Genomic DNA, 20,361 nt, shown 5'->3' with positions numbered 1-20,361 from the left:
TATGGAAAAATTAAAAACAGATAAAACCCTCTTTGGTTTATTTTGTGTTTGAACAATTTACTGCAACAGCTCCATCTGCAACAATACTGGTTGGGATTGTAATGCAACTTTCTGATCAATGCTTTTGTTTTTGATGCATGTCTAACTTCATTTTACCAAGGACAAAACTACTGCCAGAGAAAGCACCTAAAATCACACAAACTGGTTTTTTTATTAAATACTTGTTTAATCTTATCTAAAAGTTTTGGTCAAAGCTGTGTTAGCTGCTTACACCTGTGCAGATCAGTAAGTGCAGGTGGATGGCAATGCTATTCTGGATTGTATGAATATGCGATAACCTAAGTCTTCGGTATGATCTGTCCAGAGGAGGCCACAAAGATGCTGAGAGGGCTGGAGCACCTCTCTTACAGGCTGACAGAATTGGGGTTGTTCAGCCTGGAGAAGAGAAGGCTCTGGGGTGACCTTCCAGCAGCTTTCCAGTGCCTAAAAGGGCTACAAGAGAGCTGGAGAGGGACTTGTATAAGGGCATGAAGTGACAGGACAAGGGGGAATGGCTTCATACGACAGGGCAGGGCTGGGTTAGATTAGATATTAGGAAGAAATTCTTTACTGTAGGGTGGTGAGGCCCTGGCACAGGGTGCCCAGAGAAGCTGTGGCTGCCCCATCCTGGAAGTGTTCAGGGCCAGGTTGGATGGGGCTCTGAGCAACCTGGTCCTGTGAAAGATGTCTCTGCCCATGGCAGGGGGTTTGGAACAAAGTGATGTTTAAGCTCCTGTATGGGGATATTCCTCCTTCTCCAGCAGTGCAGGGAGTTAGGGAATGGGGGTTATGGTCAGTTCATCAATGTTGTTTCTCCCTCTGCTCAGGAAGGAGTCCTTCCCCTGCTCCAGCCTGGGGTCCCTCCCACGGGAGACAGTTCTCCATGAACTTCTCCAGTGTGAGTCCATCCCATGGGCAATGGTTCTCCACAAATTGCTGCAATGTGGGTCACTCTTCCACGGGCTGCAGTCCTTCAGGAACAGCCTGCTCCCATGTAAGTCCCCCAGAGGATCACAAGTCCTATCAGGAAACCTGCTCCAGCATAGGCTCCTCTCTCCATGGGTCTGCAGGTCCCTGCCAGGAGCCTGTTCCAGCACGGGCCTCCCACAGCTTCCTAGCCTCTTCTCAGGCATCCCCCTGCTCAGGTGTGGGCTCCTCCAGGGGCTGCAGGTGGATCTCTGCAGCCTCATGGCCCTCCCTGCACTCAGGGGTGCAGCTGGCTCACCATGGGCTGCACCATGGGCTGCAGAGGAATCCCAGCTTCAGCACCTGGAGCACCTCCTGCCCCTCCTTCTGCACCGACCTGGGTGTCTGCAGGGCTGTTCCTCTCACATGTTCTCACCCCATTCTTCTCTGGCTGCAACTACATCTACCCAATACTTCTTTTCTTCTTCTTTAATCTGTTCTCCCAGAGGTGTTACCACCATTTGTGATGGGCCCAGCCTTGACTAGTGGTGAGTCCATCCTGGAGCTGGCTGGCATTGGCTCTGCCAGACATGGGGGAAGCTTCTTGCAGTCACTCTTGCAGCCCCCCCCCCCCCCAAACCTGACCACACAAATCCAGTACAGGTTCCTTCCAACCCAAACCATTCTATGATTTAGACATCTCAAGTTCTTTCATATTTTGGTTACTTTCAGACAGCAGCATAACTAATGACACTTGGTACAATATTGTAGAGTTAAAGCAAAAACTCCTGTGGAGAACACACTCGGAGCTTTCATGCACATTTTGAATAGAATTTCCTCCTTTCTCACCTGAAAGATTTGTGATGGTGTCCCCAGAGCCCCAATGTTTGCACTGCATTTGTTTGCCCACTACAGGTATTCTTCTAAGTGAAAAGTAGAAATGAAGACTGCTGCAAAAGCCTTCTTTTCTAAGTCTTGCTCTATAATTCTGGCAATATGTATCAACATATAAAAAAAATGGTTCTATTTTCCTTAAAAATTTGTTGGTGAAAAACTACAGCAATATTTCCTTGTATAAATCACAGTAATTATCTTGGGGTCAAGCTTCTTTAACTTTCAAACTGTTCTCAGATGAAGAATAACAGAAAATAAGGCAACAGCAGTGAATGTTCAATTAAAAAGTTGACTGTCCTCAGTCAGTTTGGGTTTCTTTGTGCTCAGCTTTTATATTTGCAAATATGGCCGTATTTGGAGAGGGAGGGTATTGTATATTTGAAATAAAATTTTAGTATGATTTGATTGAAATAATTTGAAAAAGCTTTTCTTTCAAGCAGTGCTTTTCAGTTTATTTTTTGTGTACACTAAGAATTTTCTCAGAAATTCATAGTTTTTCTGTTGAGAGGGAAAAAATTTATATCCTTAAGCAAAGGGGTAGTAGAGTATAGAACCTAAAGATATGTGTGACATTTCTCTGGAATGCAGTTTTTTCTCTCAGATTCTCAGAGGGGATTCACACAGAGGAAAGTCTGAGACAGCCAATTTCTTCCCATCTGTGACCATCACTTACAAGCAAGTAAGAAATCTTTACTTTGGCAGCCAGACTTTGGTATCTGCAGTCCGATGGTGCTACGCTGGAGTAGCATTGTCAGAAAATCTGTCAGTACCCTGAAAATGACAGTGGTAGGCACTGATGATCAGACTACAGCAAAACTTTCCTGAGATATAACAAAGCCAGCAGTATGTGCTAAACATGGTAGTGTAAGCAATCTTCTGGCTATTTAAGACAATATGATGAATTTTAGGAATACATTACAGAGCCTGGCTCTTCCTGATGAAAAAATAATTCCTTATGCTGCCTGGGAAGGGAGAGAACAGCAAAGCATTTAACAGAGTATTTTTGGGAAGCAGCAACCTTATTTCTTCAGCATATATTATTTGCTCCAGACTTGCAGTGGCAGCTTCACTCCATGGCACCTTGGTGCTGTGTAGCTGATATTAGACACGTGTGCTAGTTTGAAAACAAACCAGTGGGAGGCACCAAGTCAGAATAACAATTTAATGGAAATTAAAGGAAAGGAAAAGAAAGTAAAAGAAAACACTGACAGAGTCAAGATACAACCTGAGTCCCTGTTAGGCAGGGTGGTGGTAGCAGTCTGGTAGAATGGTGGCTGCAGTCCTCTGAAGTGGTGATCCTGTAGAAAAAAAGGTCTGTTATTCCTCAGAAGGTCCAGTGGTGGCTGTGTAGCTCCTATCCTCTAGAAATCCACTGGAGAAGGCCTAGCTCTGGTGTTCAGTCTCAGATTATATCCACGATGGGATGCTTGGTTCCTCCCTCTGGGTGGAGCATCTCACAATGGGGTAATGAGTCATGAGGCCAAGTGTTGATTAGGCTCATTAACAGAAGATAGTCCGGAGGGAGTTATCTCTGACTCATGCAGCAGGACAATGATGGGCCATTAACAGCAAGATAGTCTGGGGGGAGGAGGCAAGGAAACACTGCCCCACCTGATTTCCACTGCTCATGAGGATGGTAATAGAATACACTTCAACCCAGGACAACACAACATTAAATACAAGATAGGTAGGCAGGCTTGCAACTGCTTGCATGTGGAATACGTCTCCATGTATGACCACACTGGGTCAGTATTACTAGGGCTTGGGCAAGCATTTCCGACCCTTTGGTGTTTTGATTTTTTTTCTCTATTGCCAATGGGTTTCTGCTCCTACCTGCATTTACATGTACTGTGTTCTACCAGGCAGCCTCTGCTGATGGTCAGGATTGAGTGTAATTTTCATTGTAGTGCAAAGGGAGAGATTTTACACTCAGGTTTTTGCAATATGAATAAGGTTTAAAGCTGACCAGAGCTGTAAATCCTGAGCTATATTCTTTCTGTATTACTGTAGTTTCATTTTTGGGCAAGTACTTTTTCTCTTCTCTGCAGTTTCAGTTGTTTGTTAAACAGTTCCGCTTCTAAGTAAATATGAGCAGCGGGTGAAATGATATCTGTATGATTTTGAATGTGTATATAGTAATCAACAGAGATTTAATTACACTCAGTTTCATTCTCTTGTTTTAATTACTTGTCAAATGTTACCTTAATTTTTGTCAGCTTCTTTATGATGACTGTTTGGGTCAGGCAAAAATAGAGAGGTATCAGAAGAGAACAAAGCAGGATGCTGACTATGTCTCTTCCAATCACTTTATTGTGCGTAGGTTTTGTTCATGAGGATGAACACCTGTCACACAGCAGAGCTGTAAATACTGCAGAATTTTCTCACTCAAAGCTGGATGGTTTCAAACATACTATTTTGTTTGAGATGTTCAGTGGCAAGAAGACTATGTCCTTCTAATGAGTCTTCCTTTTAACACCTACCTTTGCTCATCTCCAGAAATACTAATCCCAAAGTAGCAGACTTTTCTTTTCTTAATCCAGAGATGAAACAGCTTTCTGAAAGGCATGCAGCCTGCAATTAACTTTTTTCTTTACTTTTATATTTTTGTGGAAGAATCAAACTTTCTAACATACTCTTGACAGCCTGAGTCATTTGATGGGGTCCTTCAAGGTAAAAGGGTCATGAAACATCACAGAAAAAGAAGACTTCTTCAAAAACCCTAAACCTTAACCTTTGCTAGAACTATACTTCTTTTACTTCCCAAGAAGAGACGTGCTTTAAAACGAAGTATTTCTATCATGTAGTAATAAACTAGTGTCAAATAGGGAACAGGTGTAAAATTGCTCAACAATTCTGTTCTTTTTTAAAGTCTGCATTGGGGAAGGTCCTTAACCAAAATGTTTTAATTTTTTCTTTTGTGTACCCTATTCTTTGTTCCAGTTTCTTCCCAAATCTCTTTTATATAAGAGATATTATTTGGGGCTTTTGTTTAAGTAGTACCCATAATATCAAGAGAATTTGCAAAGGTGGACTTACTTATACAATTATAATTATACAATTATTAGGATCCACCAGAGGCCAACTAAATGATTTGGTGTTTGATTTCAAACACCAAACCTTGCAGTGGATCCTAATGCTTCACTGCAGCTCTGGCAGGAATGAAATCTCAATCCCATTGCTGTGAGTGGGGATTGGCTGCATTGATGTCACTACTCAGACTCTGAGCTAATCATTATCAGCCATAGTATCTGCTGCCTTTTCAAGCAGGAGAGTGACAATTATAGAAGTTCTTTTAATAAAAGGGAAATGATATAAAGAAATCTCTATGACAACTATGGCAGCTTACCTGTGTTAATATACATATAAAGAACTATTGATATCTGTATGAAATAATATTACCCTTAAATGGAAACTAAGGAGATGAAAAGTGCACTAATCTATCATTAAAAGAAAATGAAACTTCAGAAGAATTTATGACAGTTTCCCTAGCTCAGTGTAGCCTTGTGGCACTTATTAGGAGCATTAATCAGGAGAGGCGTAAGTGTGGTGGCAACAATAATCAGGTGTGTGGCAAGGTAATTGAGAAAAATGTCTAATTCAATTAGAGAACTGGCAGATGACATGAGGAACTTCAGAAGTGTTTATGGGCTAAGCAGTGCCTCACCAGTGAGATGATTGGACATGGCTGGCAGGCACTGGGCACCAGACACTGCAGGCTGAAAGCAAGGTGGGCAGGGAGCAGTGGGGTCTGACACACGGCTCTCAAAGGATGTGTGCCTGTAGGAAATATTGAAATTAAGGTCACTGGGGACTTTCTGTGCTAATCAACCTGTGAAGTAACACAAAATGACAGAATGGCTAAAACAAGGGGTTTGGAACTAAAATGCTTTGCTGTTAGTTCAACAATGACCTAACAGAAAAGTATCAGCAGTGAGCTGTGTGCTACCAGGCTAAGTGTTGGTTGGCAGGAAAAAACGCTGTTACATGGTTTGACAGAGCACTGCTAGAACTGGGTTGTAGTGAGGAGAACACATAAAAATGGGTGGAAAACTAAGAAATTGGTGGTAGGAGCCAATTTTAATTCAGTGCGAGAATGCTGCTTTTCTTTATCAAGTAGTTACAGAAGAAATAAAAGGCAATCCTATGCTCTGATAAGCAGTGAGTACATAATAAGAAGCTGTTCACAGAGAAAACTCTTGCTTAGTTCATCCTTTGATTAATTTCAAATTAAAGAGAAATATATCTCAGACTGGTTTTGAAGAAATTATTTAAAGACATCAAAGTAAAGCGCTATTCATTGGAATCACTTGGACTGTAAAACTCAGAAACCTCTACTTTTGGTTTAAAAACGTTTGAAATTTGCATCTTAAGCCAGAGGGTATAAACTTGTAAGGAAGGTTTTGAGGCCCAGTTTTGTGGTGTTAATCTGGGTAATGATCTGAAGGATTATGAAGGATAAAAATCGACTAGAATTTAGAAAAGAAGCCAATGAACAGAGGAAGAGGTCTGTTGTGGGTAGGAAAATTCTCTGGTAAGTGTGACATGACAAGTGCCAAAGTCAAGAAGTCTTGAGAAAAAAAAAATCGATGTCAGTCCATGGTAAATAGTTCCTTTTCTATATTTTTAAAGAAGAGAAGTTGACGAGAGAAAGTGGGACTTGTATTTAATGTAAATGAGATATAGACCAAGGATAATCTAGTTTTGGCCAAAGCAGTTGGAGTCGGATGGTGGTGGTGGGGTTGTCAAGGAAGCAACACAGTTCCTAATGAGAATAGAAAGTATGAAAATATAATCTTAGCAAAGCCAAAATAAAATGAAAACTTGGAAAGTATATTATAAAAAGTTGGCAGGGAGAAAGAAGGAAAAAGAAAAACCTGAGTAAGTCTTTTAAAAAAGGGCATGTGAAACTATGGTTCCTGTAGTTCCTTTTTATTTTTTAAAGACCAGTAAAATTGTAGATGGTGCCAAAAGCCAGAAGAATAAAAGTTTTGTGTAAGAAGTGTAATGCATGGAGGTGAGGATTGGCCTAGGTAACTACCTGTTTTTCAAGCTTTAATAGTATTCAGAACTTAGAGAAGATATTTAGAATAAACAAACAAAAACTTCTGGAGATTGATTTAAAATTGGATAGCACACGCTGAATTTACCAAAGATAAATTATGCCACATCTCTCTGATGAATTAGATTTTTCAGGTAAAGGATTTTTTAAAATTTAAACCTAGATTCAGTAAAGGAAGGAATAGAGGTAAATAATGGAAAGCATTTAAAGTTGTTGAAGAATTATAGAAAAATATGTTCTAAGAGCAGAAACTTTTGATTGGAAGTTTCTTTAAAGGCCACCTTTGAATCATTGTTATAACACTGGAAAAAACAGGTACAGCATAATTAAATTATGTTATTAAGAGACTGACTTCATAAAGAACAAATCTGATGATTGAGGATAATGGAAAGGGGAAGTCATTTAATGCCACAAAGCATGATGCTATGCTTTTAAAAACTAGTCATAAGGATTTCTTTTGCAAGATCTGGGCTGGTCAATTGGTAATGACAACAAAAAGAAGAATCTACTTGCAGATCACAGGACAAGGGGGAGCTGCCACTGTGATGTGGGTTGCTGAAGAAAAGCAGGAGTTTGATGCACCTGGAGAAGTATTTCCAAAAGGCACAGCAAACTGCTAAGGTCATATGTGTGACACTGCTACATGTCATCTAAATTTCTGCATGCTGTTCTTGCCCCTGCTCCAGCAATATGACTCCAAATGAAAGAGGTGTAGGAAAAGGCTGCAAGGATTTTCAGTGGGATGGAGAACATCTCTGTGGAGAGGAGATTCAAAGAACTCGGTGTGTTCAACCCAGCAAAGGAAAACTGTGGGAGACCTTGCTCTCTACAGGTTAAAGAAGTGAACACCAGACAAAACAAAACCCCTTCCCTGCTTAAGAGAAGGGAAAATATTGGCACAAGGACAAATTCTGTGTCACCTGGTCTTAGATACAGACATTTGGGCTGGAAATCTCTGAGGAGACCTCTATCCTTGGAAAAGGGAGATGCCAGAAATGTTGTTTGATGATAGAAGCGGGAGAAAGATGCCAAGGTACTATTAAAATGAAGTATGATTAATTTATAAGCCAGATTGTATGATGATGTGGCTTGTGATAGCAGGCAATTAATTTTGATTTAGGAGGTTCCTTCCCACCCTGTGTTTGGGATTCATTAAATGGTCTTTCCACCTGTCTCAGACTGCATCTTGAACGCGATGGCATGGCACTGAGGGAACAACAACAATGTAATTTTCAACTGTGTCATAAAGTCAGGGGATACACCAGCTGAGATTTTTAAAGATACTATGACTTGTTTTCTTGAGCTTTTCCTTACTGGTTATGACTTTGCTGCTCTGCTGCTTCTACATGTGCCTTCTGCCTCTTGCAGTTTTGCGGTGACAGTATAGGTCAGAATATGTGGCCAATTCTAGCCTTCCTTACACTGAGGAATAGGTCTGAATTCCTTCATTCTCCTCAGATTATGGGTTTGCATCACACAAATCTCCTGACACCTCTGGTGCTGCAGGAGATGTGGATGTGGGAGCTGGAGGGAAAGGACTAAAGGGCCCTCAAACTTCACCAGTCAATGCAAGGTGGGGCATCCCTTTTGGGGACCACAGCTGGGGAGTTCTGGGGCTCCTTCTGAGACATGCTTAGACTCAAGTCTGGCATGAAAACTGATCTCAGAATGTGTTTCTGATTCATTTTTGCAGCTTTCTTCTGGTAAGCCCTCAGTTTTTCTGCAGTTGCTGGGTGGTAGGAACCTGGGTAAGCATTAATTCCCTCTGCTGCTGTGCATTAGTAAGCAGTGGCTGTATCCCCATCCTGAAATATGTTTTAATGCTTTTACATGATTATGAATGACATTACATTTATACATAAACTGAAAAAAAGTATAAGTGAATATATCTTATGAAAACGACAACTAATTTTTTTATTGCATTTAGTAAATTAAAAATGTATATGCTGATGGTAGGGAATTAACACAGATGCTTCAGCTTCAAGGGAAAAAAAACCATGCCGAAATGAGGTATGAAGAATAATCTGGGGTGTTTTGGGGGTATTTTTAGGAGGTTGAATATTTATCACAGGAATTGGATCTACAGTGGTATTTGTGAGTGGGGTAAGAGTTAGATATTGCCTGTGAAAACCCAGGCAGCTGGATTGTTTGTCAATGTATCTTTGTAAGAAATCTTTAAAATAAGGAACCTATCTACCAGAAAGTCTTTTCATGTTTCTTTGTATGGAATTGTCATGAAGCTTTGACTCTAGATAAGGGAATTATAATGAAATAAAAGAAACATTGTTTAGTTGTCAAAACGAATTTGAAGTGTGACATGTGTGGGAAGAAAGAAACCACAGAAAATTGGATATTGGCTCCTTGAAATTTACGTATGTAATGTGATGACTGTGGATTGTCTAAAAGAATCTATCCCTTTATGGTTGGTGCAATCAGCTATTTTATTGACCTTTCTGGTTTTATGTTTTAAAGAGTATTAATATTAATGACACATAAACAAATACTGAAAAAAAAAAGCTTAGGAGGTATTTATTTGTAATTAACTTGATATTCACTCTTTATGCTTTTTTCAAGTTTTATTTTTATTCTTGCTCAAATTTCCTGGTAAGTGTAAGTGTAGATTTGAAAATATTTTAGAGCATCCATGAAATAAAACACTTTTTACATTATAAACAAAATATCTAGTTTACTTAGATGATTAAGATTTGCTTTTATACAAATAAGAACTTGTCCCACACTGTGTCTGTGAATCAATAACCAAATATTTTGGTGTGACAACATTTAATGATATTTCTCCTAATTACTGATCTATAAACAGAAATATATCCTCTGTCTCTTACACACAGATTTATATATGAAAATAATTAAATGATGAATGAGCATATTTTAAAATACAGGTACAAATATAAATTAATCAGAATGGTATCAACTTTAGAGGAAATGTATGGAATCCTGATGTCAGCTTTGACATCTGTAGAACAGGGAACGAGCTCAGTCTTTTGGGTTTGATGTGCCTTTATAGAGAATAGCAGAGTGTGTGATAATGACTGAAAATGAGGTCATGTAAGACAACTTGTTCTCTCGATAATCTTGTTCAGTTCTGTGTAAGCTATCAGTACTTTTTAAAGTTTTTCTAATTCATTAAAGCCTTTGTAAAATGGTTCAGGAGTATGCACATGTTTATGCTGACAAGGCTGAGAATCTAAAGTGGCATGGATAAGGGTCTGTGTTACCACAGCGCTGGGACAGAGACAGCACTGTAAAGCCAAAGCTTTATTTGGTGGTCCTTTTTGCCATTTTATGCTCAAAAATTATTCTTCAAAATCAGGATCAGCATTATGTTCCTTCACAGACACTAGTCAGAAGCAAAATTTTCCTTTTCTGAAAGGTTTCAAGGGGAAAATGTGCCAATACTAAGCGTGGGGGAAGGCCTGACTAGTTTGTGATAGGCAATGTGTCACCACTTAGACCCTGCTGGAGGCTGGGGGTGACTGAAGGAGTCATTCCCTGACAGCTGACAGTTGTGTAAACCAAGTTCATGCTTCGTTCAACCCTTGACAAATGCCTTGAATTCCAGAAACTACTGTGGTGGTTATCACCAACCGAAATGCCTCTGTCAGTAATCTTGCACTGAAATTCAAGAATGAGTGAATTATAAGGACTTAGATGTTCCTTTGCTACCACACTTGTAATTGCCCTCCTTGCTGCAACTGAAAGCACTTATATGGATTTATAAACACTCATGGAGTTTGAGTTTTAGCTGTTAGACTTATGCGAGCATCTCTTCCTTTGTACTTCTCTGTGCAATTTTCTTTCTTGAGTTTTTTTTTAATATGGGCTCACTGGTCAAAAGGAGACCCTCGTGAGGCTCCGTGATGATGCAGGAACAGGACCCCAAATGAGCTGTGGGTCAGGCTGACAGAAGGATCTGCCTCCAGGCATGGCCTGAGGGAGAAAGGTCTTTCCCTCTGCTGTGCTTGCTTATGAGGGGAAATAATCTGTTGCCTCCTTAGCGATTATAGGACCCACCACACACACGCACACACACCTTCTTCCTACACTATGAGGTGACTGAAATGTTAAAGAAAAGCTTTAATTCATTTCTTTCAACCAGCCCTATGCCTTATCTGCATGAGGAAATGTGAAACGGCAGCTATAATCCCCTCTCTCCAGGTGTGCATTCATATGAAATGAAATGATGCCATGCAAGTGCATGGCCTCTGCAGGGAGAGCCAGGGAACCGACCGGACAAAAACCCCAGGGCCTTTGCAGAAATAATGGAGAACTCACATTAATAGTGTGGGAAACGTTTTAGCAGCAGCAATATTTGTATTTAAACAGCAGTTTACAAAGTCAGTTCAGCAAATCAGAACTCTTGAGAAAGGAAAGGCTTAGTAAACATGTGGTTTTTTTATCAAATGAATAATATTTTGAGATGAGTATAAATCATTTGGAACAGAATGTATTGCCAGTGAGCGAAGCCTGCTCAGGAAGGCCTACAGTTGCAGTTTGAGGGTGATTCCCCACAAGCCCTCTCACACACCCCAGCTCTTTTTCCCTTCCCTGTGCATGGATGTGGCAGTGATTGCAGCCCAGGCTGTGACAGGCAGGGGCTCTGCCTCTGCTCTCTGTAAAAGCTAAAGTAGTTCGATGTACTTTAATGGTGTCAATCCTGATTTACTGTGTCACAGCTGAGCTTGTAATCTGGCTCTGAAATAATAACTTGATGCACACTTGAGTGAAAAAAGGTCTTGTGTAAAATCAGGAAAATGCTTTTGATAAAGAAGAACTGTGAGATTTTATTTTCTTTTTTTGGGTTGGTATTTTTAATCTCTGGTAAAAAAAATGTGGGTTTTATTTGTCAGATGGGTTTGTCACATCAGAGTAAAATAAAAAGAATATACAATAAATAATACTTTGGGCATTGTGGAACTAAATGTAAACAGTGTATTGTTTGTACTAGTGAAATGCTTGTCTTTTTCAACATCAGGCCACATCTGATACACTTGTGTTGGCATCATTATAGTGGGGTAGGAAGTAGTCATTTATTTATTCCCTTCTGGCATCCATGGGATTCAGAGATGAGCCATTGCCCTTCTGGATACATAATCCAATTCTGATGCTTTTGGTTTTTCCAGTAAAACAAAATAATTTGATATGCTTCTATTGTCTAAAGCGGTTTTGTCTTGATGAAAGACATTTTAAGTGGGCAGTGTTTCAGAACGAGATTTCTCTTATGTAGCTTGTCATTACGTGTATAATACGTAAGTAAATCTTATCTATTAAATTAATGAGAATGTGGGGAGAAGGAAATATTTTTGATCAGTGGTAACCAAACTCTGAGAACAGGGAGGAAAAAAGATCTGCAAAGAGCTTCAAAATACAGCACGGCATTGTTTGCAAAAAGCCTGCTGTTTCCTTTATGTCTGACTGATCCGTGCCAGAAGCCCTCTTGAATTTCTACAAGAATAGAGCTTCAGATCATCTGCATTCAGTGCCAGAGTCATGGCCCTGGAACCGATAATTGCCTCTGACAGGATTTAATTACCTTCTCCAGGACCTTTTCTCTGTTTGATTGGAGACCACCCCCCGCTCCGATCAAACCAGACAGTAATAACACGCCGTGGCGCCGGAGCCAATCCCGCGCGCGGCCGGCGCGGTGACCTTGGCGAGCCCGCGGCGAGGGGCGGCCCCGGCCGCAGCGGCCACCGCCGGTAAGGGCGGCGGGGCGATAGCGGGGCTGTCACCGCGCCGGGCCGGGCCGGGCCGGGCCGGGCCGGGCGGGCAGCGAGCCCCGCGTCCCTCCCGGGGCCGCCCCGCCGCGGGCGCTCGGCGTGGCACGGGCGGGCTCAGGAGTCCTCCCGAGCTCCCCTGGGGAAACGAGCGGGGTGCATTTCCCGTGCTGGAACCCACCAGCGTTGTGTAAGGTTGAGGGGCAGCGTCGCTGCTTGGTATGCATCACGCTGCCCCTGTTTGTAATATTAACTTGACACGTGCAGTCGCTATATTATTTAGATTTAATGTAGAACCTAAGTGTACCCTCTTCTTCAGGAAAGAAAATCGCGTTTCTTCAGCAGTGGGCTTTTGGAGACCTAAGGCTTTTGAGGTGAAATAGCTGCAGAACTTAGAGCTCGGTAGTTTTTAGCAAGTATTTTCTCATTCTCAGAAATTAAGCAAAATCTTTTGCTTAATTGCACCTCATTTAGCGGCTGAATGTCTTGGCAGCGTTACTGCTTCGAGAGTTTAACTGCGTAGAGTTCACCCATCAGGTGTGCGGAGCAGCCGCAGTCCTTTGCCGTGGTTCAAAGTTATATGGGCCTTGGTGCGGGTAAAGGGCTTGTCCCTGCTCCGGTGAAGCCAGTGGCCACACTCGGGGTGGAGCAGGATAGGTCCAGGCTTATTTAGTGCTGTATGTGTTGATTTCTCCGTTTTCACCTCGAAGGGAGATGTAAATGCCACGCAGTGAAATGGAGGGCAGGGGTGATTTGGTGTCATGGTAACTTCTCCAACTATCGTCGGGCTGTACATAATATCCAGTGCTGCTGGAGGAACTGCATCTCACACACATCACCTCAGACAGCAGCGGGGGGTGCTGGTGCGATTCTTTTCCTTGAGGTTGCACTCAGAAGAGCAGCAGTCGCTCTGGTGAATACCTTGCATCACAGTATTGCCCCTTGCAGTTTGAAAAGCCTACCAGGACAAACAGGAGAAGGGATCACGAACAGAGCTGCAGAAGCAGTGTTACTTGAAGAAGCAAAAGCACGGAGGTGGGGGGGAGCTTGTACAGTTCTACGTTCAAAAATCTATGCCTCTGTGCAAATGCTTTGTCTTCATTTTGCCAGTTACCCTGTTTTACCCTTCTCCTAAGTTTCCGTATAACTGACGTTCTGAGATGTTTCCATATGCTCTCAACAGGAATTCCAGAGATGTAATCGCTTTCCTTATCTCAAGGCTAATAAACTTCCATAGGAAAGCTCTGGTGAAAGTAAGTAAATAAGTATTTTTACAAGGCAGCGTGTGTGTGTGACTGATCTAACCAAAGTCCAGTTTAATTGAGAGTGATTTCAGCCTTCTGTGCATGGTCTGGCCACAGAGCTGCCTCTGAGGTGAAGAGACATTAGAAAGAGAAATGTGAATATGTGATTTTTTAAAATTTTCTTTCAAACCTCTGCTAGCATCTAGCAAAGCATGCAGGCTGCTTGCATAGCCTGAGATGGCACAAATGCTCCTGGCTGCAGTGCCAAAGCTCTTCCCTTTTCCCAAAGCAAAGCACTGAAAGGATCAAACAGAAAGCAAACCGTTCTGAGCACAGGTCCCCACAGAAACGTGAAGGGAATATCCAGTGACCCAAACTCTGTAAAATTTTTAATTTCCAGAATGGACAAAAATAGTAACAGAATAAAACAGAGTGAGAGTATGTGTGCGTGTTGGGGGAGGGCAGCTGGAACCTGAGGCAAGTTGCATTTTATTTTTTTTTCTTTTGCCCAGACAAATTCCACTGTGAACATGTAATGGTTTTCACTGAGGCACTGTGTTATTTTAAGGTAAATCTGCTGACTTCAGAATGCATAATCAGTTTCATTATTGTAATAAATTATATCACAGTCATCTCTAGTGGGAAAATGGAAGGAAATGCACAAAGAGTGCCAGGACAGCTTGCTGGTTAGGATGCTAGCCTAGAAACCATGTCTTTCTTGCTTTTTTAAGGAAATAATTTTGAAAGCATCTAGGTCAATTAAAACCTCATTCTGAAAGCATTGTAGGTACTCACAGTTTAAGTGTCTGAAAGATACTTTTAAAATAGTCATTGCGGTGCAGTTCCGCAGCTGTAAATTGGGAATTGCAGTACTGGTTGCAAAGGGGATGTCTGGATAAAATATATCTGAATGCAACTGGAACCAAAGAGAAGCTCTCTGAGGAACTGAATAAACAGACAGCCTACACAGGCTGTGGTACTGAGAACATTTATTCACTAGCAGCCACAGCTTAGGGAGCTCGGGCATCTACCCCCCTCCTGGCAGGTTGTTCCCAGCTCTTGCTTTTGCTGCCACAACTGTTTGCACAGCAGTACAGTGAACCTGATCAAGGAATAGATCCAGCTGGTAAAAGATAAAATATATGCTGACTACATGGCAACACAAACGACTGTGCCAGCCAAAACACTGGTTGGCACGAGGAGCTGAGCAAAGGCTGTGAGGAAGGAGGATGGGAGCTACTTAAGCAACCTGCTACCAAATGCAAAATCACAGCCTCTTTTTATTTTTCAGGTACCTTAAATGTTAATCTAGAACAGTAAAAGTCGTGGTCTAGTGTGTAAAAAGGATTGACCGTGGTCTGATGAGACAACTGGAAGATTTTTGTCAGCGATTTCTATACAAAGAAAGCTGGGTCTTTGATTTATGTATTAAAAAACAGAAGTAAAATGAAACAAAATATTTTAATAATGGAAGTAGCTCACAAAAAAATTACTTAGAAGACACACTGTTATATTTTGATTTTTCCAAAAGTATAATATAAAAGTTCAAAATGGACCACTGCCTTTAAAAAAGACACATTATTTTTTATAACTTTTCTTAGAGACTTGTGTTGTATGCCTTTTCTAGTATTACTTTTTAATTACCACTGCCTAATTGTGGGATAAATCATTGTTGCATTACCCTTTTATATTTGAGATAAAGATCCTCATACTTTAGGTTTGTCTTTCCAGGCTTCAGTGGCAGTATACTAAAGATGAATTTCATCTATTCCATGTGACACAGGTTGTTTAACAGTAAAATGTTTTTATTAGAAGAACTGGGTTAAGGGTCCATCTGGAACCAATTGAATTCTCTAATGGCCTAACCCTCTATTTCTAGAGGGAGAGAGCAGAAAAAGCAGAGAGCAAATTCAGGCTAACCGTGTAGTTCTGCAGTGTGAATTTGAGAACTTTCCCCTCTGCTCCCCCCAGCCTCTTGTTCCTGCTCTGTCACTGTAATTTGCCATGTCTTCAGCTTTGTGCATACAGCTATTTTCATGACTTGCTGTAAATTATACTGTTCAAATAACTGCTGTTAAAAGTCATCATCAAAAAAGGATGGGGGAGCACTTAAATGGGGCAAATGAGGGAAGAGTAAATTGTGCTGTGAGAAAGGAAATGAGCGTGGGTCTGAGAGAAGCCCAGGGCTTCCTCAAGCCATTGTCACTTGAGGCAGTCATCCCTTCAGCCCATATGCCATTTAATTACAGGCTCAGCCATAGACTTTGGTGATCAGCAGCCCTCTTTAGATAATCAAAGTACCCCTGTACCTCCCAGGACTGCATGCAAAGGCTTTATCAATAAATGAAGCACTATAAAAATGGAAGGCTTCATAGTGCAGCTGGATTCAATGTCCAGTGATGATCCCAGATGTATTTCTGTTATTCCAAGTGGCTTTGGCTAAGCTAAAAAAGGAAAAAAAAAAACCCAAACCAAAACATTTGCAATAAAATTTCTTTAGAAAGGATTTCATATCAAAAAGGCATTGAAGCAGCAATTGTCCTGGTGTTACATTGTTTATAAACCCAGAATTTAGCCTTATTTGTTTTCACGTTTAGGCACAATGTTATTAGCAATTTCTTTCTCAAGTGCAGAATGGCCTGCAAGACATCAAATGCTTACTACTTGTCCGGGACAAAAAGGACTGCAGTACATACATTAATGTATGTCCTGGGATTCTCCACTCTTTTGGTTGCATTAATTCTTTAGTTTCCAAGCAGAGACTAATAGTCATTCTGGATATATCACTGTACTTATCTTTGCTGGTTTTAGCAGATAAAATGTCTTTGCCAAAACCACCTTAAACGTTTGTTAGTGATATCGAAAAAAATTGTCCCAAAAGAAAATAATTTTCCTTTCTGAAGCTGGCCATTGAAAACATATTATTTCTAAGTCAGGTTGCATTATTAACTCATATCAGGGTGGACCAATAGAGAAATGTAGAAAAAGAATATTATGTTGCTAATAGAAAACAACAGCTAGGAAGTCTGAAGCTCTGACTTTTGTGTAGCTTGTGTTCCTTAGCACCACATCTCTGGCAAAAACAATATAGAATAGAGCATAGTGAGAGGAAATGAACATAAAAATTGTTGATTGTAAAATATTAGTGAATGTGTTCATGTGTATGTCTGGGAAGTAGATAACTATGCAGTTCACTCCTAACCCCCTCTGCCTAAGTGCATCACACAGTTACTTGAAAAACCTTATAAAAAAGGTAAAATCCTAACTGCAAAGAGCCTAAAAATGCACCCATATTGAGAAACTGTACTTGATTATTCAGCTGGCAAAATGGAAATTTCAAGTTGCATAGACAGCTAATTGTGGCCTGCCTGTGGAATGACAGGTCTATAATTTTTAGTTTTGTGCACATTCAAAGCCAGTCACCTTGACACTTAACAGTCCATTATCTGCTGGCCACCGACCATATGATGATATTCAAAGAGTGACAGGTCTTTTCCATTACAGAATGATAAAATGCACTATGCTTTATTTGGATAAAGCTGTCTTCAGAGACAGCACAAACCAAATGCTTATCTGATCCTTGCATGCAACAATGACACTGAGACACCTTTTACGCCACAGGGCTAACCTGTTTTCTGTTGGACTTGTTGTTGTTCTTTTGGGATAAAGACGAGTGAAATTGGTATTCCCAGTATTGTTTTCTAGAAGAACAGGCAAGCTGGCATTCATATCTATGATTTCTTTCAGTATTAAATAAGACAGATTGCAGGAAGCATTGGGACACAGGTCATGCAACTACATGATTCATAATCTAAGGAGAAATGTTTGGGGTTTTATAAAGGGATTGTTTGTTTTCAGCATGAATACAGAGCGAGGTCAAAAAACACATCCCAGGATACTTGCTATCAAATAACAAAAAAGCAACACACCACCACAAATCAGGCTGAGACTTGGCATTTGATTCTAGCTCAGACAAGGGGCTGGATCCAGCCAGGGACTCTGCTGCACCTTCCCTGGGTAAGGTAAATGTATCTGTGGCTCTGTCCCTGGCCTGCAGGAAGAGCAGGAGGCTGGGATCTCCGTAAGAAAAACACAGCTGGAAGGGCAGACAGTGCTTGGAGGTTGTTCCTCGGGTCAGGGCGTTCCCAGCCTGGACCTCTCCTCAGGGTGATCCAAGGAGGGCAGGGAAGCTGCGCTTCCGTGCAAAAGCCACAGTGGGCAGGGGGAGTCTCTTCCTTCTGTCCTGCTGGGCAGGGAAAGCCATTCCTTGGAGCACTGCAAGCAGTTTGAGTACAGGAGCTTGCAGTTCTCCAGAACCTATTGGGAGATGGGCCCACACGAGTCATGAACTTTGTTTTGACCTCAGCACCAGTTTCTGTGCCAGACTCTTCTCAGTGAGTTTTATTTATTTATTTCTGAATGTCAGTTTTCAGTTGTGAATTCTGAACATGCCTTTTGAATAACTATTCTTAAACTATTTTCGGAGTTCTAACAAAGAGTCAGGATTGTTTTTCTTAGCCAGCAGGGCCTGCTCCAGCTCCCAGGGACGTTAGTGCAAAGATGCTGACTGATTCATTATGTGCTGGAGCAAGGTGTATAGGAGTAACCGTGCAGAGATGAGTTTTTACAAGACATAACTTTTATCAACACTTCATTTTGTAGCGATCTTAAAATGATAAAAATCCTGCGAATTACAGATTTACAAAGCACTTTTGTTGAGCATTTGGAGAGAGCTACAGTGACTTTTGCCACCAGAAAAAATGATTTGGGGATTTCCCAAATGATGCACAGCTGTCATTTCAGTGTTAAATACTATTTTTTAGGTCCTTGCTTATTCAGAAATGAGTGATGATAGGACTACAATATTGTTATGATTTTTTTTCCCTACAGAAATATACTTTGTATGCAAACTTTCAGTCTCCTAGGTTCTCATATGCACAATATACTGCAAGTATTTATGTACAGCTGTGGAGAAAAGGCTAATGAAAAGAGCATACTCTGAAGAGAACAGTCAGGAGGCTTCATTTGTTCCCTACATGCTGCAATAATACTAATACACCTTTTACTCTACAGAATGGCTTGTACTTGGGGAATTGTGTTTCATCCAATTTTCTTGCAAATAATGAACAAGTTCCCCCAGGTTTATTGGCACTATCCTGTGCACACTTTTTTGGTGTAAATTATTTATTCTACTAATTTAACAGCAAACAGTCCTGGATAGTGAGCTTAGTGAGGCAATTTCATACGTATTGGTTGTAGGTTAATTATTTAGGGATTGAGATATCTCTGGTAATGCCAAATAAGTACGGACCTAATCAGAGAAAACAATTGAATGTGTCTAGATTTTCCAAATCTCAGATCATGCAACCATTATTTGATGGTCATTAAGTTTGGTGTTTTATTGCAAAAGAACACAGATGTGTTTTGAGGCAGCCCACAAGTTAACCCTTACAGCTCCCATCCTTTCCCAGGCAATCGACTCTTTGATCCCTTTGAGCCAGCTAACCAGAATGTTCAAATCCACACATTCTGTTATTCTGGATATGGAGGCAGTTAAGGATGATTTTGGATATTTGTCTTGTGGGATAGCTTAATGGTTTGGAGGCTTTAGACATATGAATGCTGAAGAATCAACAGATGAATCATATTTAGGACTACCATAAACATCCTCTGCTGATTTTTCTCTTACATGGTGTGCAAACACACAGTGGAGGTGGCGTAACTGCTGTAATTGTCACTGTTTTTACAGAGAGATTTTGATGCTAATCATTTGTAAAACATGAAACATCTCATGTCCTATAGCATCACTATCCAATGTCAGTTTAATGGGTATTGTGTATTTTTTTTAATTCAATGAAGAAAACATTATTCTTATGAGGATTTTTCAGCTGCCATGCCATAACTGGGTGATTCATTCAAGTGAGTAGAGTGAGCTCTGAGTAGAGCCTGGGAAGGCAATGAAAGAAAAGCAGCGTGAAGAGAAGTCTGTGAGCAGTGCTTGGTGTGGATAACATGTAGATGTTGAGGCATACTTATTTCCATTCTGCCATCTTTATTTTACAGCAAAATTACTGCTCTGGGCTGTGCTGTGCTTGGCTCCTTAAATAGCACTCAAGAAAGCTCTGCAGAAGGGCAAGAAACTTTTATGTTCAGGTTCTACGACCTCTTCAGTAGCAGTTGGAGGTGTTTGATTTTTTAAGCTGGGGTAATCTGCTTTGCAGGCTGGTTTGGGGGGATGGGGGGTTGGTAGGGTTTGTGACTAATTCTCTTTATGCTTGATTCAGAGAGTTTTAGGGGTTTTTTGTGTTTAAGACACGTGTGGATTCATTTTTAATGTTAAATTTAAAATAAGTTGCAGATGGTGGGGAAGATTTGAGATGATCCTTTTCCTAAGGCAGTTCATTCTGCAGTTTTAGGTCAGCCTTCACAGAAAAGCTTGCTGCCTTACAGATGAGCTCTACTTTCTTGCTTAGGAGTCTGTTTTGCT

The sequence above is a fragment of the Aphelocoma coerulescens genome, chromosome 5 (genome assembly GCF_041296385.1).
Source record: "Aphelocoma coerulescens isolate FSJ_1873_10779 chromosome 5, UR_Acoe_1.0, whole genome shotgun sequence".
Lineage (NCBI taxonomy): Eukaryota > Metazoa > Chordata > Aves > Passeriformes > Corvidae > Aphelocoma > Aphelocoma coerulescens.
Note: the sequence above shows the minus strand (reverse complement) of the source record.